Source organism: Lepidochelys kempii, chromosome 18 (assembly GCF_965140285.1).
Source record: "Lepidochelys kempii isolate rLepKem1 chromosome 18, rLepKem1.hap1, whole genome shotgun sequence".
NCBI lineage: Eukaryota > Metazoa > Chordata > Testudines > Cheloniidae > Lepidochelys > Lepidochelys kempii.
The window spans coordinates 5912430-5940426 of record NC_136397.1 but is presented as its reverse complement, the minus strand read 5'-3'; the positions used below and the strand labels follow the sequence as shown (position 1 = coordinate 5940426).

Below are 27997 nucleotides of genomic sequence, written 5' to 3'. Positions count from 1 at the left end.
CCTGCAGTGGGATGTGCGTGGCCAGCCCCACAGCTCAGACCATAGGAGTGGGGTCCTTGTCAGCAATAACAATGCACGGAGGAGGGGCAGTCCGACACCCCGCTGGCATCACGGGAGTCGAGGACTCAATCCAGGCTGCAGGATATCAGGAGAAGAGCCCACGTTCCCAGCCCTGGGGAGGATGAGGCATGCATACCATCTGCCTGTGACAGGCCAGGGACCCAGCAGGAAGGGGAGGGGAAGCGGTCTGCTCACACACTGTGTGGATGGGAAAGGGCCCCGGATGGTGCCAATATCCTTAACCAGTACACACCACCCTCCCTCTGGCTTCGTGACTCCCACGGGCTCCCCCCGCCCCACTCGGATAGCTGGGTTCTTTATGGCTTCAGAGTAACTCCCACCTGCCCTTGGCCTCACTTCCTGCTGGTTTTGATGGGTCCCAGGTCTGCCCCTCCTGCCGCGCAAGTCAGTGGAAGGCTAGCCGTGGGAATCGGACTGCATTGTGTAGGGCACCGTGCTAGGCCAGGGAGGAAATCAAGGGGCTGCTGCACTTGTGCGGCGGACGATTTCACTCAGGGGTTCTTGCTCTGCCTATGCCCACCAGCTCTGGGGCTCCATCTCTCACGATAGCTTCTGAATCTTTCCCGGGAGTCCTGACCCCGTGGAGGGGTGTCTGCACAGAGCTGAGCTGGGCTGGGTTGTGCTGGACTGGGCTGCTCCCGCACCCCCGTATGACTGTAATGCTTCCTTCTCCACAACAAAACTCCTATCCCGCTGCACATGGATTGGCCGAATGGAGTGGAGGTTTCCACACCCTCTCAGTGCCAGCGGGGAACACCCTCTCACAGAGAAGGGTGAGTCCCCCGTATAGCTCTGCCCCTCCCTGTGCAGAGCGCCCCACTTCTGCATCGCCCTTAGTGACAGAGAGCCAGTGTAATTCGAGCCAGTGTGTTCCCCATAATCAATTCCTTCCTATGGGTTTTCAGTGCACACAACTCGATAATTCCTGCAATCGTGACAAATTTTGTGGGTTCCTAAATAAGCATTGGCTCCTATTTCTGCCATGACCACAGTCATATCCCACTGACCAAGCTGAAGGGGACTGATTATCAGCCCGGTTACTGGGAAGGCCTTGGCTTGAGCATCTACACTCCTTGGAAAATCAAGCCCACTTCTAGGACAATTTGAGGACTTGGTTAGCGCTATGCACTGATTGCTGACGATTCAGCCCGTGAGCACGCAGCCAAAGCTGTCCATCAGTTGTCGCAGAAGGGACACTGCGCTACACAAGCAGCAGAGTTTCAAGACTTGGCACATTCATCAAATGGAGTGAGGATGCCCACTGTTATTTCCAATTCAGCCTCAACAATGATACTAAAGATGAATTGGCCCAGGTGGAATCCCCACCCGGCCTGGAGGCTTAGTCAACCACCTGGCTGAACACCTTCAGCTCCGGCCCCTCATCAACAGAACCCATACAAGTCAGTCAAGCCTGGCCCCACCTCTCTGACGTAGAGAAGAGTTGATGCTGGGCATCAGGCTTATGCCTATGCTGCAGGGAATGAGGACACTTTACATCAAGATGTCCTACGAAGTTCCAAGCAGGAAAAAATCCTAAAATATTTGGGAAAAGGAGCTATTGGCTATCAAGGCAGCTTTTGAGGAGTGGTACCACATCCGAAAAGGAGCCGAGTTCTGATTCAAGTCCTGCCAGACCACAAGAACCTGGAGTACGTACAGACTGCCAGACGTCTTAGCTGACGCCAGATCTGCTGGTCCCTTTTCTTTGCTTGCTTTAGCTTTGTTGTAACCTATCACCCAGGGACAAGAAACAGGAAAGCAGAGGCCCTATCCCCCCAAAGACGAATTTCTCGAATCTCGTGGTGCGCCTTCTCCCACTGTCAACGGGATGAGCAATGGCAGTCTGATGTTCTGCATCCCCTGCTGTGCCGAATTCACATATAACAATACAATCCACACCCCGACCCGACACAGCCCCTTCTTCGCAAACTTTCTCCCCTGCTTCCATCTGGACTTCTCCAGGAGTTCCTCAGTACCAGCCACTGTGGATTTAGCCTCCCACCTATACCAGTGCACCAGGACCTGAAAGAACACCTGTCATCCGTCAGAGAAACTTATCTACACCTAGGGTGACCAGACAGCAAGTGTGAAAAATCGGGACAGGGGATAATAGGAGCCTATATATAAAAAAACCCCAAAATCAGGACTGTCCCTATAAAATTGGGACATCTGGTCACCCTAACACCACCACACAGACCAAGGCTGTCAGGGTGCCCCCCCATAGGGGACAAGGTGCAGCTCTCTGCCCCAAATCAAGCTGCCCATCTGCCAAACTAGACTACCAATACTGGGCCCCTTCAAGACCATAGAACAGGTAAATCCAGTGGCCTTCAAGTTATAGCTGCCTGAGTTCTTGAAGATCCACCCCGTCTTTCACATCTCGCTTTTAAAACTGTACAGCAAGAACCCAAATTTCTCCAGTCTGCCACGGCCACCCATAACAGTCCATGGACAGCAGGAGTACTTGATCTATCGAATCCTTGACTCGCAGAGAGTTAGGGGAAGGCTCCAGCACCTGGTGGACTGGGAAGGCTATGATTGCCATGACTCAAGGATCGGTCCTGGGGCCGGTTTTGATCAATATCTTCATTAATGATCTGGAGGATGGCGTGGATTGCACCCTCAGCAAGTTTGCAGATGACACTAAACTGGGAGGAGTGGTAGATACACTGGAGGGTAGAGATAGGATACAGAGGGACCTAGACAAATTAGAGGATTGGGCCAAAAGAAAACTGATGAGGTTCAACAAAGACAAGTGCAGAGTCCTGCACTTAGGACGGAAGAATCCAATGCACAGCTACAGACTAGGGACCGAATGGCTAGGCAGCAGTTCTGCAGAAAAGGACCTAGGGGTTACAGTGGACGAGAAGCTGGATATGAATCAACAGTGTGCCTTTTTTTTGCCAAGAAGGCCAAAGGCATTTTGGGATGTATAAGTAGGGGCATTGCCAGCAGATTGAGGGACGTGATCGTTCCTCTCTATTCGACATTGGTGAGGCCTCATCTGGAATACTGTGTCCAGTTTTGGACCCCACACTACAAGAAGGATGTGGAAAAATTGGAAAAAAAAAAGAGTTCAGCAGAGGGCAACAAAAATGATTAGGGGGCTGGAACACATGAGTTATGAGGAGAGGCTGAGGGAACTGGGATTGTTTAGTCTGCAGAAGAGAAGAATGAGGGGGGATTTGATAGCTACTTTCAACTATCTGAAAGGGGGTTCCAAAGAGGATGGCTCTAGACTGTTCTCAGTGGTAGCAGATGACAGAACAAGGAGTAATGGTCTCAAGTTGCAGTGAGGGAGGTTTAGGTTGGATATTAGGAAAAACTTTTTCACTAGGAGGGTGGTGAAACACTGGAGTACGTTACCTAGGGAGGTGGTGGAATCTCCTTCCTTAGAGGTTTTTGAGATCAGGCTTGACAAAGCCCTGGCTGGGATGATTTATTTGGGTATTGGTCCTGCTTTGAGCAGGGGGTTGGACTAGATGACCTTCTGAGGTCCCTTCCAACCCTGATATTCTATGAGTCTGGGACAGAAAACACATGACTGCCTAGGCTGCAGGGAGGCTCCCATCTGCAATCTCCACTCACTGAATCCTTTCGAATCTGAGCCATCTGCATAGCCCCTGCATCCAGTCCTGCAAGGTGCAGGTTTCCAAGTGCCATGAGAGATGCCAGTCCGCCCCTCGGTGGGTCCTGAAAGCTGCCCCCATTGCTCCCATGAGCACGTGCACTCAGTAAAGCTAGCAATTGCCATCAGACCAGGCGCCAACCCAGCCCAGTCTGCTGCCTCCAAAAGCGGCCAGCCCAGCTGCCTCCAAGGCAGGTGCAAGAACCCCCCAGGCAGGCAATGGCGGGTGCATGCCCTGCTACAGAAAGATTTCCAACTCTGTGATCCTAGCGAATGCTACCCATCAGTCAGACAAAAAACCTAAGAATCATCAGAGCAATATAAATGGCTAAACCTTTCTGCAACCCTGTGAAATACTTGGTCTCCAAGATATCTTGTGGCAGGAAGTTCCACAGGTTGCCTACGTGTTGGGTGGGTCTCTCTCAGTTCCCCAGCCTAAGCAGAATAACTTGTCCCCTTGATGACAGTCCTGGCTGAGAGGCTGAAACTCCAGCCCCAGCGTTTCCAGACTCTGGCCCATAGCCAGGTTCCTACCTTCCCACCTCACGACCGATAGGGGCAGGAGGGACACCGTGAAGCCAAGGAGGGCTGATGTTCCTCTCCACGCCCGTGAGCTCCTGGTACCTGAGCCTCAGCCCAGCTGTAGGCTACACCGGTGACTTTGTTCATTTCTGCACCAACAACCTGCTGTCTCGAGCAGCCACGTGGTGGCGGCGGTGCTGCAGGGCACCGATTCCTCACAGACAGACGCTGGGGGACTGCAACAGCCGCCAGGGACAGGAAGAAAATTAATGGCGAAGTCAATTGCATGTGGTAGAATCTCCCCCAGCACGTGCGCGTAGACACCTCAAATGGGCTGGGTCCAGCTCTGGCTCAGCAGCCCTGATGGGAGGAGACGCAGGTCCATGGACTCCACCGGAGGGAGGTGCACTCACTCACTCAGTACCCTGGGCCAACCTTTGTCCCTCTGCCCCAGGGGGGCTAGTGCAGCAGCTCTGGGATCAGGAAGCGCTCAGATATGCTGTTTGCTCCCCGCCATGTCCACAGGCCTGGAGCAGTGACTGGAACTGAAGCTGTACCTGCCCCCCACAGCACCAGCACTCTCGCTCCGCGACCCAGGGGCTTGGCTGGCACCATGACGAGGCCGTGCCCCCCTCAGTCACTCTGGTCCAGGGTGCGTTTCTCTCGCTGGGACGGGGTGGAGGCTGCCAATCCCCAACCCGACAGGGAAGTGCTGTGCCCTGCAGATTAGACTCTCTGGGAGCACGGAGGGGCTGAGCTGTGACAAGGGTCCCCATTTCCACGAGCAACCGCACTCCTGGGGATGTGGCGAATCCCAACCGGAACGCGCGCTGGTGCTGCACGTCGCACCCTGGCATGGCACTCTTACCCCAGTGCTAAAGGGTTCAGTGCCCATCCTTAAAGGGACACTGCTGATTTCAAACCATCTGCCTGCGCTATGGCACTGGGGAGACGGGTTTCCAATACTCTCCTTGTCACACGTGTTTGTTCTGCACTAGCGTGTGTGTTCCAGTGACCCCTGCAGTTCTCAGCTGAGATCAGGGTCCCCAGTGGAGACCCAGCCAGGCCCCAAGAGCTCACAGTCTCAACAGACAAGCACCATCGAGAGAAAGGAAGAATCAGCACCTTCATTGTACAGGGCAGGGCCTCCTGAGTCTGAGTAGGATGTGTTGGCCCAGTGAGCTAGCTGGGTTCTGCCGCTCGATTGCTACGGGGGGGTGGGATGTGACATTTTGCTTTTGTGTCTTTTCCTTAACACAAACCCTGCGTGTAGAGGCAGCTGACCAGACAGTCCACAGTGGCTCCCCTGGGCAGGGATGGGGCTCGTCGTTTAAGGTAACGGGACCGGTCTTGCTGCCGAGTTCCAGTGAGCAGCCACTACCTGTAGGTGAACGGGCCCCGAGCTGGGTGGACTGTGCCAACTGGGCCTGATCTGTCCAGGAGCAGCCTCTCAGACACGGTGGCTTCCCCAGCCCCCCCTGGGGAAGATCATGGACTGAGGAGGGCTCTGAGGGGGTCTTGCTTTAGCTGCTGCCCTGAACAGCCTCTCCCTGAGCTCTGAACAAAGTCCAGTCGGCCTCCTCTGAGCACAGCAGGGGCCAGGCCTCCCCTATCAGGCCATCACTGTGGGAACCAGCCAGGAGGTAAAGCCAGTCACTTGAGCAGCCAGTCTCATCCCGTCACTTCCCAACCAGCTCTCCCGAGCTGGCCTCCCCATGCTGGTTCCTTTCGGAGGTGTCAAGGGGATCGATCCCCACCAGGGCCTGCTCCCTCCTGCCCAGCCCCTGGGGCACACTGCAAACCAGCCGGAAGATCTAGCTACGCCGCTGGCGGCAGTGTGAGTGCAGCGTGGGTAGGCAGCCCTGGGCTAGCTTTCAACTAACTAGCACAGGTGAAGCCAGAGCAGCATGGACCCAGCCCCCCGAGAACAAGGCTGCCAGGGGAGCTGGGCACATACTCAGGGTGCCGTGCTACCACGCCTTCACTGCTATTGTTACCTGTACTAGCTCAGTTAAAGCTACCGGGGCTGGCTACTGACACTGCAGTCACGCCTTCAATTGCAGTGCAGCGTCCCTGAGCCTGGGTTTACTCTCCCACCCCCCCGCCCCCCATAGCTATGCAGTTACACCAACCACACTCCCGGTGCGGACAGCGCTGTGACAATTGGGGGGCTTCTCCTGTCAACACAGCTCCTGCCTCTCGGGGAGCGCGATTCGCTCGAAGCATCTTCACTGAGCTCTGCTCTGCTGCAGCTGCGGCCACGCCCCAAGCCAGGAGCACTTTAACACCCTTAGCACTGGTATAGGTGGGGCACAAAAGGCGGGGGGGGGGGGTGGCCAAGCCCCTTGGCTCACCCTGGGTCCCAGCCTAGACACTCTCTGTTCAGGACCCCACCATGTAAGTGACAAGGAGGCTGTCAGACTTGGAGGAACCCCTTCTCCCCACCAAGTGCAACCATGGAGACCCAGGTGAGCTTTTCCAGCTCTGCTCAGTGATCCAGCAGCCGCCATACGCCCACCGAATCCCCACCCATTATCCAGCAGGGCTCCGAGTAGGGCCAGTCACATCTGCAAACGCAGGCATGGAAACAGCCTCCCTGCCCCCTCCCAGCTTTGGGCCTCAGCTGGGCCCCAGTGGGGCGCATGCTGGTGAGCAGAGCCATCCCCAGCTACCTACTCCATGGGCGGTGCCAAGGGCCAGGCCCACAGCCGGACCAGCAAATCTAGGAGCTGCGCTCTCAGCACAGGCCAGGCCCAGTGCGGGGCTGTCTGTGCAGTCCATCCCCATGGCCACCTGACCATGCCAGTGGGCAGCAAGCCAGAGCTCCCTAGGATGGGATGAGCAGGGCTGCACTGCCCAGCCGGATACACGGGGAACATTGTGACCCTGCCCTCAGCCCCTTCTCCTGTCTGACCCAGGGGTCCAGCAGATGAACAGAGGGCTCTTCCCAGTGGCAGGCAGGGCCACCCCCCACCAAAACCCCACAGCCAAGGGACTGGGCTAGCCCTTGCCGGTACTGGGGTTGGTGTGACTCCAGGTGTGCAAGGGGAGCCAGCAGCCTGCTTGCCAGAGAGGCCTGGCTCAGTGAGATTTGTCACCCTACCTGGTGGGGTCATTTGGAAGCGGCTCCTCGCTCTCAGCAGGCTCTGGAGCCCTGCTCAGAATCCCAATCAAGTTCCCCTTAATGGGCTTCCATTTTAATTTCTTTTTATTGGAAAACACAGATGGTGACCCACCTCCTCCCCCCGGCGCCCCTCCCCTTACATGCACACAAGGCAATAACATTTCAAAGGAAAAGATTCTGTAAGTACGGCCAACCCCCGACGGAAACCCAGAGCCGGCGCCCCCGGACAGCGGCGTATGGCTCGTAGCGCCAGCCACACGGGCACTGCAGAGGCAGGGAGCTTGAGGCACCTGGGCTCTCTGAGCACGAGAGTTCAAGGCAACCCAAGGACCCAGCAAGCACCAGCGACACCGGCAGCCACATTAGCCGCGACTTTGCTTCCCCTCCCCCTCACGGCACCAGACCCCATTGTGCTGGGCACGGGCCAGGAGCCCCGGCAGCAGTGGGGCTGGGCAGCCTGCAGGCTAGTGCTGCCACCTAAGGCCACCTATCTTCTGTCTCCTGAACAGCTGCCGCAAGGGGCCTTTCTGCCTGGCCCCACGCCCCGCCCACCCCCAGAGGCAGCAGTGGCAGCCCCGTCCCCTTTGCGCTCTCTCACACACACACACACACACACACACACCTCATTAGTTCTCGGCTGGGCAGAGAGCTGTCGCCCCAAGCAGAGAAGAGCCATGCTGGGTGATCAATCCCATAAGCCTCTGAAGCTGACACTTGTTCTTAAAAATGCATCTAATTAAAATGGCTGGTGACTGTCAGCTGGGGATGGGGCAGGGGGAGGAAACCAGAGCACAGATCTGGCTCCAGGCAGGCCCAGTGGCTCCCTGACCTGAATCAATGATCTCAGCCACTGCCAGCCAGAGCAGCGGGACGGGTCCACAGCAGCTCCCGGGAGCTGGGCAGGGGCTGCATCGGGCCAGGCTGCACTCAGCAGGGGCCGTGAGGGGGAGCGAGCGAGCGAGCACCGGGCAGACAGACGCACAGCCAGGGTAAACACTGGCCCTGGCACGATACAGCCCAGTCCCCTGACAGAGCCCAGGCTCCCAACCCGCAGGAGGTGCCGTGCAGTCACATGCCCCGGCAGGCAGCCCCGACGTGCTTCAGACACATCCATGCGAGTGGGGCAGCGTCCCCGCCCTGGCGCAGAGACAGCAGGTGACCTGCCCAGGATCACAGAGTTGGGAATAGACACCGGTTCCTCCGGCTCCCAGCCCTGCACAGAGCTGCCCCAGCCCTGAGGACACTACATAGGATGCACCTAAGGCCCACTGGGGTTCCCTGATAGTGGCAGCTCCCCAAGGGACCTGACGGAACAGCTCAGAGAGGGGTGCAGGACAGGGGCAGGAGCACAGGACAGCTCCGTGGAGCTGCTGAGAGCAAGTGGGGAGCCTTCCCCTCAGGAAGCCGTCTTGGGTGTATTGGGTAGAGTGTGCATAGCACGGCAAGCCACATTCAGCGCTACGGCCCAGATACACCCTTTTGCTCCCCACTGCAGGCTGGCCACCAGCATGACATCCCAGTGACACTGTCTCTCCCAGCTCGCTGCTGTGCGGTGGGGATGCAGGTAGGAGGCCGAGCTGGTGAAGGGCACTAGGCAGCCCCAGCCTGCACCATGGACTCAGTGAGCTTGGTTCCTGGCTTCTCTGGTGGGTTCTTAGAGCCGTGGGAGGGGCACATTCAGTGCCCCCTAGTGCAGTGCTGTGGAGGGAGAGGGAAGTTCAGGGCAAGGTGCAGGAAGGTCACAGCACCAACGGACCAGCCATCGCTCAAGTGACCTTTTGTTTGTATCAGAATTTAGGCTGCCCAAGGGAACCTTTCCATCTTCCAAGCTGTCACTTCACTAACTGAAGTGGGCACCAGTGACCAGCAGATCCAAGACCCTGACAGCTGAGTGTCGGGGCTGCCAACCCCACGGGGAGAAATGTACCTGCACATTATGTACCCACGCTACAGCCCTTGCCTGGCAAGCTTTCAGCTGATCACTGCAAAGCACAGACACTGTCCTGCACAGGGGCTCGCTGGATGAAAGGAGAATCCCACAGCACCATGTGAGCAATCTGCCTCGTGCAGCATCGGTTTTGGGACCTAGGTGTCAATATCTATAGGTGCCACTACACCCTGGGTTAGGGCTCAGGTCCTTTCACTAACAGAGCCCATGCACGAGTCCTGGAAATACACAGCATGTGGCAGGAGCAGGGACAGATTCTCCCCATTTTACTGACATTTCGCTGACAGCCCCATGTTCCTGCTTTTCCATATTTTTATGGATGGCCTGTGCCTCTGCTGCTGGCTGGCAGCTCCACCCAGGATCGACTTCTGAGGAACTGAAGAGCCAGTGCAGGTTTGAAAGTGCAGAGATTAGGGCTTCTTACCTCAGAAACGCTCCGTGCCCTGACTAGGCAGGGCAATGACGGAAGTCCAGGACTAGATCTCAGGGCCACAGGAGTGACTCCACACCACAAATGCTACAAGGATCTAAATTCCCAGCACAGAGCATGCAGGATGCCAGCCACTGAGAGTGACTTGATAGCAGAGGAGACTCCTCAGCGGGGCCCCTTCTAAGGGCTCCTCCAAACACAATCCTCAGCCAGAATCTGAAGAAGCACTTTACACTATATATCATGCAGATTGGGTAGCTGCAATAAATTTCTAATGGTCCTGTTGCTAAGGTGCTCAGGACAGTAGCCTAGGTCTTGGGAGACTTGGGTTCAGATCCATGCCCTGCCCCAGGTTCCTTGTGTGATCTCAAGCAAGTCACTGAACCTCAGTTCCTCACCTGCCCAGTGGGGATAACAGCACTACCCTGGCTCCCAGGCCATTGGGATGTGAGGCTAAGCATGCTAGAATCACAGGCCCACAGGGTTCGAAGGGAACACAAGGGTCATCTAGTCTAGGCCCCTGCCGAGATGCAGGATTTGTTGTGTCTAAACCATCCAAGACAGACGGCTATCCAGGCTCCTTTAAAAGCCTCCAGTGAAGGAGCTTCCACAACCTCCATAGGTGTCTGGACCGTTGTCCTACTGGTTTTACAGTTAGGAAGTTTTTCCTGAGATTTAATCTGTAGTTTGAACCTATTGCCTCTCGTCCTGTCCTCTGCGGCAGGAGAGCACAACTTGTCTCCATTTTTTTTATGGCAGCTTTTCAAGTATTTGAAGGCCACTATCATGTTCCTCCCCCCGCCTCTTTTCCAAACTAAACAGACCCATGCTGAAGATTACAAAGGGCTGTCAGACCTACTGAGGGAAAGCACTATATGAGAGTTAGGTCCTGCTACTACTGTGCTCTGTAAGCACCGAGCTGTATGCATGTACAAGGGCCCCGAGGTGTGCTGCATGGAGGGCTACGGTGTACATGCCAGCTGGAAGCTATAGCTGCTTCCAGTGTAGCTGCAGAAGTTTGCTCCTCTGGGAGCTATGGATGAATTCTATCTTCTACATCTGGCGTATGAGAGGGCACCCTCTCTCCTCCACCCCGCATGAGTATTCCTTACTGATCAACGTAACGCTCCTGCAAAGGTTGGTGGTGAGGGTAGAACCTTGCATGTTCACCCCAGGTCTTCCTACTGGAGCTAAAGGAGTAAATCCATTGGCTGGTAGTAGTGCTAGGCTATAATTCTGCAAATGTGTGCCGGCCGCTAGAGGAAGACATGACACCTGAGCCCGCATGTTACAGAAACCCGGTGCAGCGTTGCTGACCTGGCAATGTGCCTTTAAACAGCACTCTCGTCTACCTTCAGAGGCTTGGCGATTGGGAATTTCACCCCCTTCCCTGTATTATTGAGAACACCAGGGGAGGGGTGATTTTCTACCGGGCTCACTACCTCTGCTCTCATTGAAATTAGTGACCCCACCTGCACCCTGACCCTGCATGAAAGCCCAGCTATGAGTATGTGGGCAGGGGACACTGAATGCCAAGCACAGCTGCAGTCCTTCCGCTCGCCAGAAGTTAGCATGACCTATGGGGCAGGTTCACGGGGTCCCCTCCACATCAGTGCCAGCTAGTGGAGCTGGCCACTGCACAGAGGATCATACCCTGCCACCTGTGGGCAGCATGCCCAGTGCACCCTCTTGTATGAACAGTGAGGAAGCGAGGGTCCAGCTGCTAACATAGAAACCAGAGAGAATGTGAATTTATTCTTCCCGGGGCCAGCAGCACTGCAAGCTCTAAAAAGTGAACCAGCTATGAAACAGGCCCCCAAAATTTTAAAAAGATTTTAAAGGCTAAAACTGTGGGACTGTCTTTGCCTTCTGGTTTCTGAGCCCTTAGGCATCAGGATTTCGAACCTTTCTTCACAGCTGGGAGGGTCAGACAGTTACTTTTTCTATCATGAAAGCTGATCACACACACCAGATACCCAGAGACTTCCCGACAGTGGAGTAGGTATAGTTTGACAGCAATGTGCAGCAGGGACAGCAGGAAAGGGGGAGTCTGGGTCCATGTCTACATGACGGGGACTACAAAGGCAGAGCGGAAGGGGCTTTTCCATTGCTGTAGGAACCCCACCACTCTGAACACCACAGAAACATTTTTCAGTCCACCACCTAGCTGGTCCACACAGGAGTTAGAGTTAGGGCAGCACAGTACTGCCTGTATATGGATTTTCCCTACCCCCGAGAGCTGTAGCAATGCCATGTCACGCTAACAAGCCTGGTGGTGAATGGGCAGAATTTGGGCAAGTGGAAGGGCTACCATTCTGCCCGGGGCAGAGTTAGGGTTGTACGGCACAGCCATTGTACAAGTGACAAGGTTGCTCTCTAGGCAGGGCAATGGGGAGTCTATGCTGCTGGCTGCCTTCATTTGTCATTTCATAAAATCTCAGGGTTGGAAGGGACCTCAGGAGGTCACCTAGTCCAACCCCCTGCTCAAAGCAGGACCAGTCCCCAATTTTTGCCCCAGATCCCTAAATGACCCCCTCAAGGATTGAACTCACAACCCTGGGTTTAGCAGGCCAATGCTCAAACCACTGAGCTATCCCTCCCCCCTTGCTTTATAGGCTTGTGTGAGGGGCACTACATACAGAACCTCAGCGGCACACCCAAAACAGACCCACACACCCACATTTAGACAGCATTTCAAAAACAAAGGAGGGGTTTCTTGAGATGAACGCTCCAGTACACAGAATCCAGCCACCTGGGCAGGGGTGGAAGGCTCATGCAATGGTGAAGGGGAGCAGAGGCTGCCCTTCTGACGGCAAATAGGTAAAGGGAAAGCCAATTTCACTGCGGAGGGGAGGAAAGCATTCTACACAGTGGCACACGGAAAGGGACCTGTAAACCTGCCTGTTAAGATGTGATTTGCAGTGTGGCAAACTAGGAGCCTGGTCCAGCTCCCCTCTGAACAGCCCCAAAAAACTCAGCCTCTTATTCTCCTGCATGCCCAAGTGAACTCCTCAACCTGCTTTGAGGCACTTCTTCACACTTCCTACAGGGACGTGGCAGATGGGCTCCTCTGGGACTGACCCAGGCCGGGCTAGCCCCGCTTAGAGAACCATCCCTGGGAGCAGGAAGTTAGGGCTCACCATGAAATTAAGCTCCTGCATCCTGTCTGCCATATGGAATGGCCTCGTCGGCATGCAGTGAAAACGTACTAAGCAAAGCAGCAGCGTGGGGGGCTGATCAATAATAAATGACTCGGGGGAAGACAGAAACAGAAGAAGAAAATTATCCCTTAGTTAGGCTGGAAACATGGAGCATCCCACTCTGCATCCCCGCAACCCTTTCCTGGCAGACAGGACCATTCATGGGGCTAAGGTGGATGTGTAGATCTTTCCCTGCTCCCAGCGCAGATCAGAAGGGGTGGAAGTCACGCTGGGGCGGTGGCCCAGTGACTTGGTTCTGCATTTCCAGCTTTCAGTCACTCAGGTCCAAGTGGATTCCAGGCTCTCTGTGACCAGTGTGTTTAGCCGATGGGAGCGGCACTCTCCCCCACTATCATTCTAGGAGCAAACACCGTGCCCCTTCCTGTACGAGTATGGAGAAGTCAGGTCGGTACAGGAGGGCGGGCGGGGCACATTGCTGCCTGGGCCCCGCTGATGGACAGCTAAGAACCAGCACATCTTTTAGTGACAAAAATATGTTATGAGGGATGATTAAGAGCTAATCCTTCCCAGTGGGCATAACCCAGGGCAAGGCAGCCCCAACAAGAGGCTGCAGGGACGAGACGCTGTAAATGCCAAGGAGGGAGGGGACCTGTTTGGGCTGCCACCCGAGGCAGAGCTGGGAGTTACGAGGACAGAATTCAGAAGGGGACACCAGGGCTAACTAGCAGGGAAAACTCTCAGACAGCAAGGTGTGGTGTGGCAAGGGTCTGTCCCCCAGCAATGGGGTGGAGGTCCAACTGCTGGGGCTCCAGCAAACATTTTTTTTTTCTTTAAACTATAAAAAGGAACATCACAAAGATTGCCAAGGAAATGGGCCGGGCAATCCAGCCATGTCACAGGAAATGCTCATCTTTAACTCTGTAATTCCATGCTATTTCTCTTTAAACTCACAAACTCAGCACCATGTGACCCAGCCTCTGGCCTCCCTGCACACCAGGATGCTCCTCGTCTCCACCCAACGTGGTCAAGGAAACAATGGCCAGCCCCTGTAGGAGCAGAACAGCCCAGCAGCACCCAGCTGCAAGGACCAGGTAGGAACCACCAAAGACACATGAAGTCATTGGGCCAGCACCTTTGTATTTAAAATTTGCTCCTTAACCTCTACATCTTGGGTAATTGAGTTTCATGCATCAGTGCTACAGAGTAGTCTGGGAAGGCAAGTGCACGCATGTACACCTCCACACGCACTCACCCCCCCAGGCCGGCCAGCCACTCAGACTTCCTCGGAGTGAGCTGCAGCATGTGAGCAAAGCTCTCCCTCTCTTGCTGCCAGAGTGCACACACTCAGTCCTCTTCTGTTTTTCCTTCCCCACAGGCGGTGGAATCCCACTGCCCAGCGTTTGCTTGGGCGCTGGCTCCCAGCTACTGCAGAGCCCTGAGAGGCCAATTCTTGTAAACAGCAACTCAAATGAAATTTCACTGGGACAAGATCATTCAGCCTCACTCCCCGTGGGAGCTGCTGCCACAAGAAATCCTGCTGCCAACCCCCAGCAAAGAGACTCGCTCTGCTGGGGAGAGGATGGCCTTAAAGAGACAGGCAGCTCACTCACACCCCAGCCTTATTTTGCACTGCAGAGACATTGGCACAGCCCTGCCTGCTCTCAGGGCAGCCACCCTCTCACACACTGCGCTGGGCCGGCAGGAAGACTTTCATCCGTATATAAGGAGTGGTTTCAGAGTAGCAGCCGTGTTAGTCTGTATTCGCAAAAAGAAAAGGAGGACTTGTGGTACCTTAGAGACTAACCAATTTATTTGAGCATGAGCTTTCGTGAGCTACAGCTCACTTCATCGGATGCATACTGTGGAAACTGCAGCGGCTTGCTGCAGTTTCCACGGCATGCATCCGATGAAGTGAGCTGTAGCTCACGAAAGCTCATGCTCAAATAAATTGGTTAGTCTCTAAGGTGCCACAAGTACTCCTTTCCTCACTTAAAGTCATCTCAGTTAACATTGTTACATTGTTGATCAATGAGGGAACAGGCTCCCTTAAAGTTGCGCAATGCTCCCTTATAAGGTCGTCTGGCAGCCGCCTGCTTTGTCCACTGCTTGCAGGAAGAGCAGCCCATTACAGCGAGCTGGTGGGGGCTTGGAACCAGGGTGGACAAGCAGCCCACCCCATCAGCGACCCACTCCCCTAAGTTCCCTGTGCAGCAGCCCCCCAGCAGGCTCCCAATTGCCAGCAATTCAGCTGTCCCTCCCCCCACTGCCACGTGTTGCTCCTGCCCTCTGCCTTGGAGCTGCTCTCCAGAGCCTCCTGCTTGCTGGGGAGGGGGGGTAATGTCAGGGTGTCCCCCTCGCCCCTGCTCCTGCACCCTGCTTACCCCATCTCCATAGAGCAGGGCTCAGGACAGAGGGAGCTTCCTGGAAGCTGCTGCTGCGGTATCAGCTTGCTGATTAACTTAACAAGGTAGTGTATTTAAGAGTGGTGTCAGCATATCTAAGGGGAAACGCACATCTCTCTCTCACACATATGGTGTGCATCTCTGTCTGCCATGCTGTCTCCCCTCCCTCTATTCCTGCTGCCTTGTAGAGTGTGAGGCTGCATTGACAATGAGTTAACCCTTGAGGGCTCAGCCAATTGCTAGTTCATCATTTAGCAGTAAGGCAATCCCTGGGAAGTATCCCAACCTCTGACTCCACCACCTCAACCAAGCTTCACAATCATCATCTCTGTGTACAGTATTAAATTGTTTATTTAAAACGAGCGAGAGTGTGTGTGAGTGGTCTTTTGTGTGGCAAAAAAAGTTTCCCTGGAACCTAACCCCCCGTTTACATTAATTCTTATGGGAAAATTGGATTCGCTTAACATCGTTTCGCTTAAAGTCACATTTTTCAGGGACATAACTACAACGTTAAGTGAGGAGTTACTCTATATTTATGCCTGTATCCGTAATTTTTATTCCATGCATCTGAAGAAGTGGGGTTTTACCCACGGAAGCTTATGCCCAAATAAATCTATTAGTCTTTAAGGTGCCCCCAGATTCCTCATTGTTTTTGTGGATACGGACTAACACGGCTACCCCTCTAATACAGACGCGCAGTGTTTACCTCACAGAAAATCGCTGGGTTTCTCCTCAAAGGAATCTGGTGTCACTGCCTTGACCTTGTTACATATATCACCAACTCAACAATGATTACGGACGCACACCTAGAGACAATGCCCTTCTCCAGAACAGGGAGCAATGCAGCAGATCCTCTATCTGTGAGAGAGAAATGTCTCCCTTCCCCGGAGCCACCAACCAGTCTGGCAGCTCCACTTTCCCACCCCTCCCCCTTTTCCAAGCACAGATTGTGTCATAGAGAAGACCAGTGAAAAGTCACAGCTCCCCAGAGCACAAAGCAATGGTGAGGAGGGCAGGCCCGAAAACTACAGTTCTGTTTTGTGACGAAGTCTGAGGTCCCAACATTTGTTTTCATCCCCATATTGAAAAAAATTAGACTTTTGAAATGTTGTGTGTAAAGTTAAAAAAAGCACAAGAGAGTCCTCAGAACAGTGGTCTGCGCACTCGCCTAGGATGAGAGAGACCCAGGTTCAAAGTCTTTGCTCTGGGGCAGTGACTTGGGGCACATCTACACTAGGAACTTAAGTCGACCTAACATTGTTAGACTTAACTCTTGTCCACACTGCCCTTCTTCTGTCGATGGTGCATATCCTCACCAGGAGCGCTTCCACTGACTTAAAAGGGGCAGTCGGAAGGCACTGACAGCCCGGGTCCACAGCTCCCCTCCGCTAGAACCAGAATCCTGGGGGGGGGGCATGGATCCAAGTGGGGAGCAGGGTGGGTGCAGCCCAGCTTGGAGCAGGGAGTCCAGGGGATAGCCGGGCTCTAGCTGGAGCCCCCAACACACCCCAGGGTGACAGCCCAGCTTTCCTGTCAATTTCACAGATCCATACTAGAGCCATGAAATTGACCAGAATGACACCCAACAGCTGCTGTAAATAACCCCGGTGTCTAGACAGACACTATGCTGCCCTAACTACACTGACATAAGCTCTACGCCTCTCGTGGAGGTAGAGTAATGTCGGTGTAGTAGGGCACTTACATCGGCGGGACAAGGCTGTAGCGTGGACATAATTAGGTTGAGGTAAGATGTACATGTCTGTCTATCTAACTTTGTAGTGTAGACCAGGCCTTGGAAATGAGTCTCCCACATCCCCGGTGAGTCCCCATACCACCAGACCAGAGAGTCCATCTGTCTCCCTGGTCAGCGAATAATTAGTGATACAAAGTGGAACGGCTCCAACCAGAAAGCCAGAGTCTGATTTGTAGCCTTCTAAACCCTTGCTCTACCCCTGTTCATCACAGGGAACTGAACCCCCATATCCGCGATAAATGCTTTAATCACCAGGCTATTCTGGGCATCTCTCTCACTGACTGGAAATCCCATCGCACACTTGAGGAAATTTTCAATCAAGAAAACAGTTTTGCCAACATTTTCAAAACCACTTCAGTGCTCATTAACGCCAGCCAAGACTTGTCACTGATCTAGCACTTTCCATCCAATGCATGACACAAAAGTAGGGCAAGATCACTGTCCCCATTTTACAGACAGGGAAACTGAGGCACCCACCAGTGACCTTTAGAACTTCAGCCGTGACTCTGGAACCAGCTGTAAATCTGACCAAGACCGAAAGAGTTTATGCTCTCAGAGCATGCTAGAGAATGCACCTCACATACAATTCCCCTTTCACTGACTCCATTCACAATCTCAGAGCTAACCAGACTCTGCATATCAAGTTCTGCATTATCAAAGCAGATGAGAAAGCATCACGCTCTTTGTTCACACCCTGCAGGTGTGTTCCAGGTGCTGCATTTGAGCATCTAGCTGTTCTTCTTGGACATGCCGAGCTCCATACCAGACAGCCTGCAAGGGAACTAATAAGACTTCACATTAGTTTAGTACTTTCCATTATTTCATTCTGTTTTGTTCTATTCAGGCTCCTTGTACTGCACCCATCATCATGATATCCAGTACCAAATCCCTCTGGGGGAAAACATCCACCACTGAAATACAGCCACCTCTGGAGTGGAGCATGGCTGCAGTTTTATCGGGCATGCCAAGACTACATGAGAATTTAGGACAGAAGTAAAGAGCACTGTACCCAACTGAAACTGCAGGTAAGGAGAGTGCATTTGCCCAAAGGGAAGCTTGGCCAGAATACTGGGGTAAACAGACTGAATAAGAATCCTGCTCAGCACAGACTCTGGGCTCTGCACAGGGGTGTACAAAGCAATCATGTGCATAGGTGCCGACTCTGTGGGTGCTCCCGGGCTGGAGCACCCATGGAGAAAAAATTGGTGGGTGCTCTGCACCCACTAGCAGCTCCCCGCCCCAGTTCATCACCGCCTCCGCCCCTGAGCGCCATCCCTGCTTCTCATCCCAGCTGTTTCGCAGCATAAAAAGCTCTGGGAGGGAGGGGGAGGAGCAGGAACATGGCGCACTCAGGGGAGGAGGTAGGGAAGAAGCAGGGCTGGGGCAGGGATTTTGGGGAAAGGAGTCAATACGGGCAGGGGCAGAGTCAGGGTGGGGCCGGGGGGCCGTGAGCACCCACTGGCGCCAGGAGAAGTTGGCGCCTATGATCATGTGTTTCTATGGGAGCTACGCTTACTTGACACCAATTACCATCTTCAGCTCACACTCCATGCTGCTGCTCTGAACCGGAGACGAAGAAAGAGTCGGAAAGATTCAATCTTAGAAGGCCCACAGCCCACCTGAATGGAGAAACGTGGCTCTCTCACCTGGAGAATGGCCACACTGCAGCTCCCATGGATTCCCCGAGTGAGGGCTCATCCCACGTACACCCTGCCCCTGGCTCCCGGAGCTTCCCCCTACAGCTTTGTAGGGCAAGAGCTAGAGGCCCTCATGTTCTGCAGACCTGCCTATCCATGGGCTATTTCCTGGCATTGCATTGGGAGCTCTCCAGAACTTAACAGCTCCATCTTACCAGTTCCTGCCCATCAGCTTTTCGGCTGCAGGAAATCAAAGGGGGGAAGGGAGAGAATACCACTGCCCACACCTGGGAGATGTGGGTGGGCTGTGACAGGAAAGCCTCTTTCCCCGCAATCCACATCAGAAGTGTAGGAACACTTGGAGTCAAGTGGAGGGAAGAGTTCAGAGCCACCAAACCCACTGCAAGAGCCACCCAGCCACCGGCAGCTTTTCACTTCATGATTTACTACGACCGCGTGCTGCTCCTCCCCGGAGCAGGCGGAATCTGTCTGCACACAAAGCGAACTGCCTCTGGAATGCGGCTGCTGCCACGCTAAGAATGGGGCTCCCCAGGGAGACGGCTTTGCTGAGTTATGCCAAGCCAGCTGCACGGAGAAGCTGCAGCCGGGAAAGTAACTTCTCAGGTGGCTTTACAGTGCAGTGGAGATCAGGGTGCCTGCGTCGCGCCCTCGTTACAAGGCCCGAATGGAGAGATTTCCAGGAGGAGAAGTTGCTTGGGCAGCTCCCTGGTTCATTAAGCATCATAATAAACCCTCTTGTCATAACCCCTACCTGGCTATTCACGGAGAACCCCTGGGACCTGAAAGCTGCTCTGGGGGGGAGGGTGGGGGTGTCACCAGCCTAACCGCCTCCCATAATCTTCCACACACACTTGCTTCTAACTGAGCAGGGAGGGGAGAGTCAGTCAGCTCTAGGGAGCCAGTGGGAGGATTCAAGGAAAGGGCATGTAGACGCAGAGGGACATCACATGCCCTAATGCACAGTTATGCACGCTCACTTCCACATACACACGCTTGTGCGCATGCAGACACACACGGGCAGGAGTACTTGCACAGTACCAACGCACACACTACCACAAGTACGTACACACACGCACCTGATGTACACACACACACACGCTCACGCCCAGACTTGTGGACACACACACATTCCATGGCTGGGAATCAAGGCCAGAATATTTGAATATGTTTTTTTTAAATGAATACAAACTTGTGACTGCATTCGGTTACCCTCTGCTACTGAAACAATCCCTTCGCCTTTGAAGGCTGCACCACGGTACTGTAGTGATCACTCACTTCCTCGCAACTCGTGGACAAGTAAACAGATGTTGGGTGGCTGGTTAATCACTTCACCTGTTTGCTACACATTGCCACAGCTTTATAGATAATAAAAATCCACTAGCTGAATATTCCTAAAGGGTGACTCTTCTCGCCTAGAGCGAGTTGGTATTTAAGCAGGTCGGATTTGCAATTTGCGATTATAAAAATAATCCAGTAAAACTGGAGCAAGGGTGAAACTGGACTGGTGACCCCCAACTCACGATTCCAAGTGGAGGGCTGCACAGAGCACAGGCTGGCCATTGACCAGCTGTCCCACAAGACAGGGCTGGAGGGGCACACCGCAGTGGACAAATCCCCAAACCAGAGCTGATCTGCACATGGATCCAGACTCCCTGGGACTGTGTGGATAGAGATCCTGGAAGTATGTAAGCCTCGGAAGGTACCTTGCACATTAATCCACCCTCCCAGATAGCAGTGGGCCCTGTTCAAGCAGAGGCAGAGATATCCAGCTATTCTGGACCAGCTATGAGAAAACACATTCACAGCAGGCACCTGGGAGCTTGGGAAAGCTTCATGGAAAGGGCTACTGGGGGGCAGCACTGTGTGTACAGAATTCAGTCCAGTCAACAAGCCATGCAGGGATCTCTGGGGAGCAGGGAGCACAGAGGGGGCTGTGGAGGGACAAGTCTCCTAAGGTAAGATCCATATTGCCACGGAGAATGACAGCCACCGACAGCCAGGTAACTGCACCTTGGCAACTAGTAAGGCTTTCAACTTCAGTTACAGCTTCCCTCCAGTAACTTCCCAGCCAAATACTAGCAAGTTTGCCTGACAGGGACAGTGGTGCTAACACAGACCACAGCCTGGTAGGCAGAGCAGAAATGTGTTCCCAAAGGAAACTGCCCAGGCTTGCCTTGAGCCCCTTGGCTCCTCAGAGATCTCCAAAGCACATCCACAAGCTGGGTGTGAGGATGTGCTGGGGGAATGGCCCGGTGCCAGACACAGCATGGGGGTGGCTCTCTGAGAAGGTGCCACCGGCATGGTGAGTGCTTCCAAACACTGTACCAGGTACAGCCGCTTTGCCCGCTCTGCACTAGCAGCGGCTTATTAAACCAAGGCTCTGTGCAACATGCATATGGGCGCTCAGAAGCTGGTCAGCAATTCTAAGCATCCTGCCTGCAATCTGCACAAGTCAGACCCAGCAACGGCCTTCGCATTGACCAGCCCTACCACCAGACAGGGACAGAGGGATGAGGCGCTGGGGAACAAACAGGCTCTCATCCCTGGCTGCTCCAAGGAAGTGGAGGTCACAGCTCTGCACAAGGCACAGCAGACCAGCTGTCCCACAAGACAGGGCTGGAGGGGCACACCACAGCTGGCTCTGGTGGACAAATCCCCAAACCAGAGCTGATCTGCCCATGGGTCCAGACTCCCTGGGACTGTGCAGATAGAGATCCTGGAAGTATGTGAGCCTCAGGATCCAGCTTCAGAGGCCCAGACACACAAGGATAAGCTTCAGCAGCACAGGTGTATCTGGGGTCGTGCCAGCTGTCAAGACTAACTCGCCACCCAAGCATGGAGGTGCCCAACCAAGATATCAAGAGAACAAAGGTCAATTCACAGATTCATAGGTTTAAGGCCAGAAGGGGCCATTCACTGGGCTCTTCAATCTAGCAGAGAAAGCCATGACATGATCCAGTGGCTGGAAATCGAAGCTAGACAAAAATCAGACTGGAAATAAGGCATCAGTTTTTAACAGGGAGGTTAAGTAACCACTGGAACAATTTACCAAGGGCTGCTGTGGATTCTCCAGCACTGGCCATTTTTAAATCAAGACCGGACTTTTTTCCTCACAGATCTACTCTAGGAATTATTTTGCGGCAGGTCTCTGGCCTGTGTTATACAGCACTGCAGACTAGATGATCACAGTGGTCCCTCTGGCTTGGGAATTACAAATCTATGATTTGCAATCACCTTGTCCGACCTCCTGCCTAGCACAGACCACAGGACTTCCCTGAATTAATTCCTGCTTCCAGTCTAATAGCTTTGTTTAAACTAGAGCAGCTCTTTTTGAGAAAGACGTAACCATTCCTAGGGACAGAGAATCAACTACAGCCCTTTTCGCTTCTATCTCAGAGTGCAGGGGGGCTGGAACCCCTAGTTCCAGTGGTTTCCGTCGCAGACTGTGTTTACAGTTCAGTTCAATGGCTCTTAGCACCCCCAGTATGCCATCTGCTCCAACACCGCTGGTGGAGTTCTTCACTGACAAGGAGCCCAAAGCTTGTGCACAGCAGCCCCAGTTCAAACCCTTCCCCCTTCAGCCCTGCGCCTTACAAACACATTGCCAGCGGCTTTACATGCAGCCTGGCCAAAGACCAATACAGCTACCAGAGATGGAGAAGCAAAGCCTGCGACCCAGCTCTGTATAGAAATCCAACCATATAGAGCCGTTAGAAAAGGCTGCTCCCGACTCCAGATCACAAACCCACGGAGATCAAGCCGGCAGCGCACCTCACTTAGCCCACCACGCCACTGACGCCCTCTGGAGTGGCGGTAGCACAATGACATCATGCTTCTGCATCTTGCAAACCTAGTTCTGCGTCCTAGGGTTGCCAACTTTTTAATTGCACAAAACCAAACACCCTTTCCCCGCCCCACTCCTTCTGAGGCCCTGCCCCACTCACTCGAGGCCCCCTCCCTCCATCGCTCGCTCTACCCCACCCTTACTCATTTTCACTGGGCTGGGGTAGGGGGGTGGGTTGGGGCCGGGGGGAGTTAGGATGAGGAGGGGGCTCCGGGAGGGAGTTTGGGTACAGGAGGGGGTTCCGACCTGAGGCAGGGGGTTCAGGGTGTGGGCTCCAGCCGGGCAGCACTTACCTCAGGTTGGTGGCACAGCAGGGCTAAGGCAGGCTCCTCGCCTGCCCTGGCTCCACGCTACTCCCAGAAATGGCCAGCATGTCTGGCCCCTAGGCAGAGGCACAGCCAGGCAGTACCGCCCCCGCAGCTCCATTGGCCACAGTTCCTAGTCAATGGGAGATGCAGAGCAAGCACTGGGGGCAGAGGTAGCACTTAGAGCTTCCCTGATCATCCCTGCACCTAAGGGCCGGACATGCTGGCCACTTTGGGGAACTGCACAAAGCCAGGCAGGCAGGGAGCCTGCCTTAACCCCGCTGCACTGCCAACCGGACTTTTAACAGCCCAGTTTTCTGATCAAAAGCCACATGCCTGGCAACCCTACCTGCATCATCCCCTCTGAGAGGCTCCTTCAGTCGCAAATAGGAGGTAGCATCCGACAGCAGATGCTGGAGGGTTTGTGGCTGGGCAAACAGATCGGTTTTAGCCCTTGAACTGACCAAACAGGGAAAAAGGTTTCGGGGTTGAACAAAACATTTCATTTTGTTTTCATTTCCTTCTACCCGCCCCCCTGAATCTAGCTAAATTTCAAAACAAAAAACCATTGACTTTTCCAGAAAAATTCCCCCTCCTTTTTCCCAGCCAAAACTGTGTGCCAAATTCATGAATAAAGAAAAGGAGGACTTGTAGCACCTTAGAGACTAACCAATTTATTTGAGCATAAGCTCAAATAAATTGGTTTAGTCTCTAAGGTGCCACAAGTCCTCCTTTTCTTTTTGCGAATACAGACTAACACAGCTGTTACTCTGAAAATTCATGAATGCCTTCAGCTGACCTGAACATGTAAACTGTTCACAGAAAAGTTTCACCCTGCTTGGCTGCAATTTTACAAGCACTTTACAGCCATGCTACAATAGTTTTATTAGCGAACACTTTTAAACCAAAATATCTTGTTTAAGATGAGTATTTCTATTGAAATATTAGTTCTGTAAGACACTCCTCCCAGCAAGAACATGCACAGTTGAAATGCAGCAAATAAAATTCAACTCAGAATTCTTTTCCCAGTAAATTCTTTATGTTAGGCAATTTGAGTGACATGTCATGACTTGGAATTATATTTGATAAAATATGAGAATCTCTGATTATTTTTTGTAAGTCCAAAAGGAACCACTCTTATCTAGTCTGACCGCCTGTATAACACAGGCCATAAACCTTCCCCCAGATAATTCCTAGAGCAGATCTTTTAGGAAAAAAATCCAATTTTCATTCAAAAATCGCATTATGGAGAATCAAGCACAACCCTTGGTAAATTACTGCAGTGCTTACTCTCATTGTTAAAAACTGATGCCTTATTTCCACTCAATTTGTCTAGCTTCAACTTCCAGCCATTGAATCGTGTTATACCTTTCTCTGCCAGACTACAGAGCCCATTTGGAATATTTGTTCCCCATGTAGGTACTTGGTCTAGGATTTATTTTGGGGCAGGTCTCTGGCCAATGACATACAGGGGGTCAGACTAAGTGATCACAATGATCCCGTCTGGCCTTGGAATCCAAGTGTGTTCAAGTCACCTCTTAACCTCCTCTTTGTTAAGCTAATAGATGGAGCTCCTTGAGTCTATCACTATAAGGCGGGTTTTCTAACCCTTTAATTGTTGTCATGGCTCTTCGCTAAACCCTCTCCAATTTATCAACATCCTTCTTGAGCCGTGGACACCAGAACTGGATGCAGTATCCCAGCAGCAATTGCACCACTGCCAAATAGAACTAGAACCTTCCTACTCGGTATTCCCCTGTTTAGACCTCCAAGGATTGCATTGGCCCCTTTGGCCACGGTGATGCACCGAGAGCTCATGCTCAGCTGATTATCCACCATGATCCCTATTTTTTTTTCTTGGCAGAGTCACTGCTTCGCCAGATACAGCATGACCTACATTCTTTGTCCCTAGAAGCATAACTTTACGTTTGGCTGTATTAAAACACACGTTGTTTGCTTCCCACCCAGCTTACCAGGCGATCAGATCACTCTGTAGCAATGACTTGTCCTCTTCATTATTTACCACTCCTTCCATCTTTGTGTCCTCTGCACACTTTATCAGCGATGATTTTACATAGTCTTCCAAGGCATTGATAAATATGTTGAATAGTGTAGGGCCAAGAACCAAACCCTTTGGCACCCCACTACAAGCCCTCCCCTCCAATGACAATTCCCTGTTTACAATTACATTAAGACCTACCAGTTACGAATCCATTTAACATGTGCCATATTCATCTTATATCTTCCTATTTTAAACAAAATGTTGTTTGACTACGCAACCACACATCTGATAGAATTCTATCAACACTAGGACCTTTATCAATCGAACCCATCATCTTGTCAAAAAATGGTATCAAGTTAGTTTGATAGGATCTATTTCCCATAAATCCATGGCATTAATTATGTTGCCCTCCTTTAATACTTTATTAAATGTCCCATATCAGCTGCTCCATCCTCTCACCCAGGGTCGTAATCAGACTGACAAATCCATGATTACCCAGGTCATTCCATTTACCCTTTCTATACACTGGCACAACACCTAGCCATCTTCCAATCTCCAGGACCTTCCTCAATGTTCCCAGACTTACTGGAAAGGTTCCAGTGGTTAATTATCCACACTGTTAAAAAGTGTGCCTTTTTACTTGCCCAAATTTGTCTAGCTTCTGCCTCCAGCCACTCCATCTTGTTCTGCCATTGTTTACTAAATTAAAGAACCCTCTACCATCAGCAACCTTCTTCCCCTGTAGGTATTTATAAACCATGATCACGTCATCACTTAACCTTCTGGAGAAGCTACTTCAGTATGTCATTTTAAGGCAGTTTGCAGTGTTGTTTCCAGGATATTAGAGAGACAAAGTGGATGAGGTAATCTCTTTTACTGGATCAACTTCTGTTAGTGAAAGAGACCAGCTGACCTGAAGAAGAGCTCTACATAAGCTCAAAAGCTTGTCTTTCATCAGCAGAAGTTGGTCCAATAAAAGATATTACCTCACCCACATTATAAGACAGGATTTCCAGACTTTGAGTCATTCTTGTAGCTCTTTTCTGAATCTTCTCCAATTTTTTCAACATCCCCTTTGAAGTGTGGACACCAGAACTGGCTGTGGTCTCATTAATGTCATATACAATGGTAATGCCATCTCCCCGCTTCTACTCGGTATTTTTCTGCTTACAGAACAGGAACCCATTATCCCTCTTGGCCACCACATTGCACTGGGAGCTCATGCTCAGCTGGTTACCCATCATGACCCAAGTCCCTTTCAGAGTCACTGCTTTCCAGGATACAGCCCGCCTCCAGTAAGCTTTATTCCTAGATGAATGACATCCCATTTGGCTGTATTAACACGTGTCGTTAAAGTGAGCTCAACTTACCAAGTGACCCTGATCATCCTGTATAAATGACCTGTCCTCATCATTGTTTATCACACTGCCAGTTTTTGTATTGCCTGCAAATTCAAGCCACATTAGAAACATACCTGTTGAATGATTCCACATTTACAGTAATTTCTTAAGATATCAGTTTTTAATCCATTTAATATATGCTGCATTTATTTTATGTTAACTCTTCATCAGAACGCTTGTGGTAGGCAGTCTAGTGCCTTGCTGAAGTACTAGTATGTCAGTGTTACCTTTATCGATTAAACCTGTGATATCAAAGTCAATTTCAAATTTGTCTGTCGAGACCTATTTTCCATAGGACCATACTGACTGGCATTAATTCTTCTACCAGCCTTTAATTCTTTACTGACTGCATCCCGCATTAGCTGTTCCATTATTTTGCATAGTATCTATGTCAGGTTAACTAGCCTATAGTTACCTGGGACATCCCATTTATACTTGTTAAATATTGGCAGAGTATTAGTTTTTAACCTGTCCTCTGGAACTTCCTCAGTATTCCAAGATTTGTTAAATATCAACATTAATGGCTCAAAGAGGTCCTCTGCCAATTCTTATCAAACTCTTAGATGCAAGTTATCTGGGTCCTGCCAATTTAAAGATGTTTAGTAGTCGCTGTTTCACATCCTCCTTAGATACTGTCAGGAAATAAAGTATTTCATTATTACTGCAAGATGTGTACCAGCCAGCCAGGTTCTTTATGAATATATAAAGACTTTATTGAGCACGTCTTACTTTTCTGCATCATTATTGACAATTTGACCATTTCTAACAAGTAACAGACCTACCCCCTTGCTAGGATTTTTTTTGTGTTCCTGATATACACCCAAAAAATAAAAAATCCTTCTTATTGTCCTTTAGTCCACTGGCCACGTTTTTCATTGATACCTTTAGCTTCCCTTGCCAACTGTGTGCATGTCATAACTTAATTGGTAACCATCATGCAATGGGGTGTCCACCCAAACAAGGCAGAGCAGGTTATATTAGGTCAATTAACCTTATATGCAACACCTGGAGGAGAGCCAGGAACTAATAAAGCCTAATGGAGGATGAAGTTCAGCTAGGAGGAGCAGGATGGGCTTGTATAAAGAGAGAAGCTTAGAACAGAAGGGGGCTGCGGGGGAAGTAGTCTGCAGTCACTCCTGGGGAGAAGGGAGTTTGGACTGGTAAATCCAGTGGTAGGGGAAACAAAAGACAGAGCAGGGAAGTAGGAGGGAGTCCCTGGAAATAGCGACAAGGCTTGGGAGTAAGCAGACTGTGCCTGGGCCCAGATTCCCCTACCAGCCAGCGGGAAAGTGACAAGACCTGGCCTTGGGCTGGAAGACTGTCCAGAATGGCATGTGGACCGCAGATCCAGTGGCACCTAGATACCCTGGAAGGGGAGGACTATTCAGTGATCTGGCCAGCGGGCTGAGTCATGAAGGAGCACTGATTGTTCTGGAGAACAGGGTGGGAGTGGGGGGTTACGATGTGAGCAACTGTTAGAAGAGTTTCAGAGTAACAGCCGTGTTAGTCTGTATTCGCAAAAAGAAAAAGGAGTACTTGTGGCACCTTAGAGACTAACCAATTTATTAGAGCATAAGCTTTCGTGAGCTACAGCTCACTTCATCAGATGCATATCGTGGAAACTGCAGCAGACTTCTGTGTATATATAAAGTCTGCTGCAGTTTCCACGATATGCATCTGATGAAGTGAGTTGTAGCTCACGAAAGCTTATGCTCTAATAAATTGGTTAGTCTCTAAGG

General features: G+C 52.0%; 1 protein-coding gene and 1 long non-coding RNA gene across 11 annotated transcripts in view; one reads left to right on the top strand and one right to left on the bottom strand.

The window, feature by feature from the left end:
- Positions 1-27997, bottom strand: part of EPHB2 (EPH receptor B2) — a 288949-nt gene that overhangs the window by 217797 nt on the left and 43155 nt on the right. The window lies entirely within an intron of this gene.
- The window catches only part of LOC140899967 (uncharacterized), a 53444-nt gene that overhangs the window by 2766 nt on the left and 22681 nt on the right, over positions 1-27997 (top strand). Inside the window, exons 3-6 of one of the 5 annotated variants that reach the window (XR_012155524.2) lie at positions 9147-9403; positions 13854-13985; positions 17894-18074; positions 18589-19467. This is a non-coding gene — a long non-coding RNA (uncharacterized LOC140899967). Of the gene's footprint in view, positions 1-986; positions 9404-13853; positions 13986-17893; positions 18075-18588; positions 19468-27997 lie in introns of those variants that run through there. The other 4 variants (XR_012155523.2, XR_012155522.2, XR_012155521.2 and 1 more) reach the window with 4 other exon arrangements.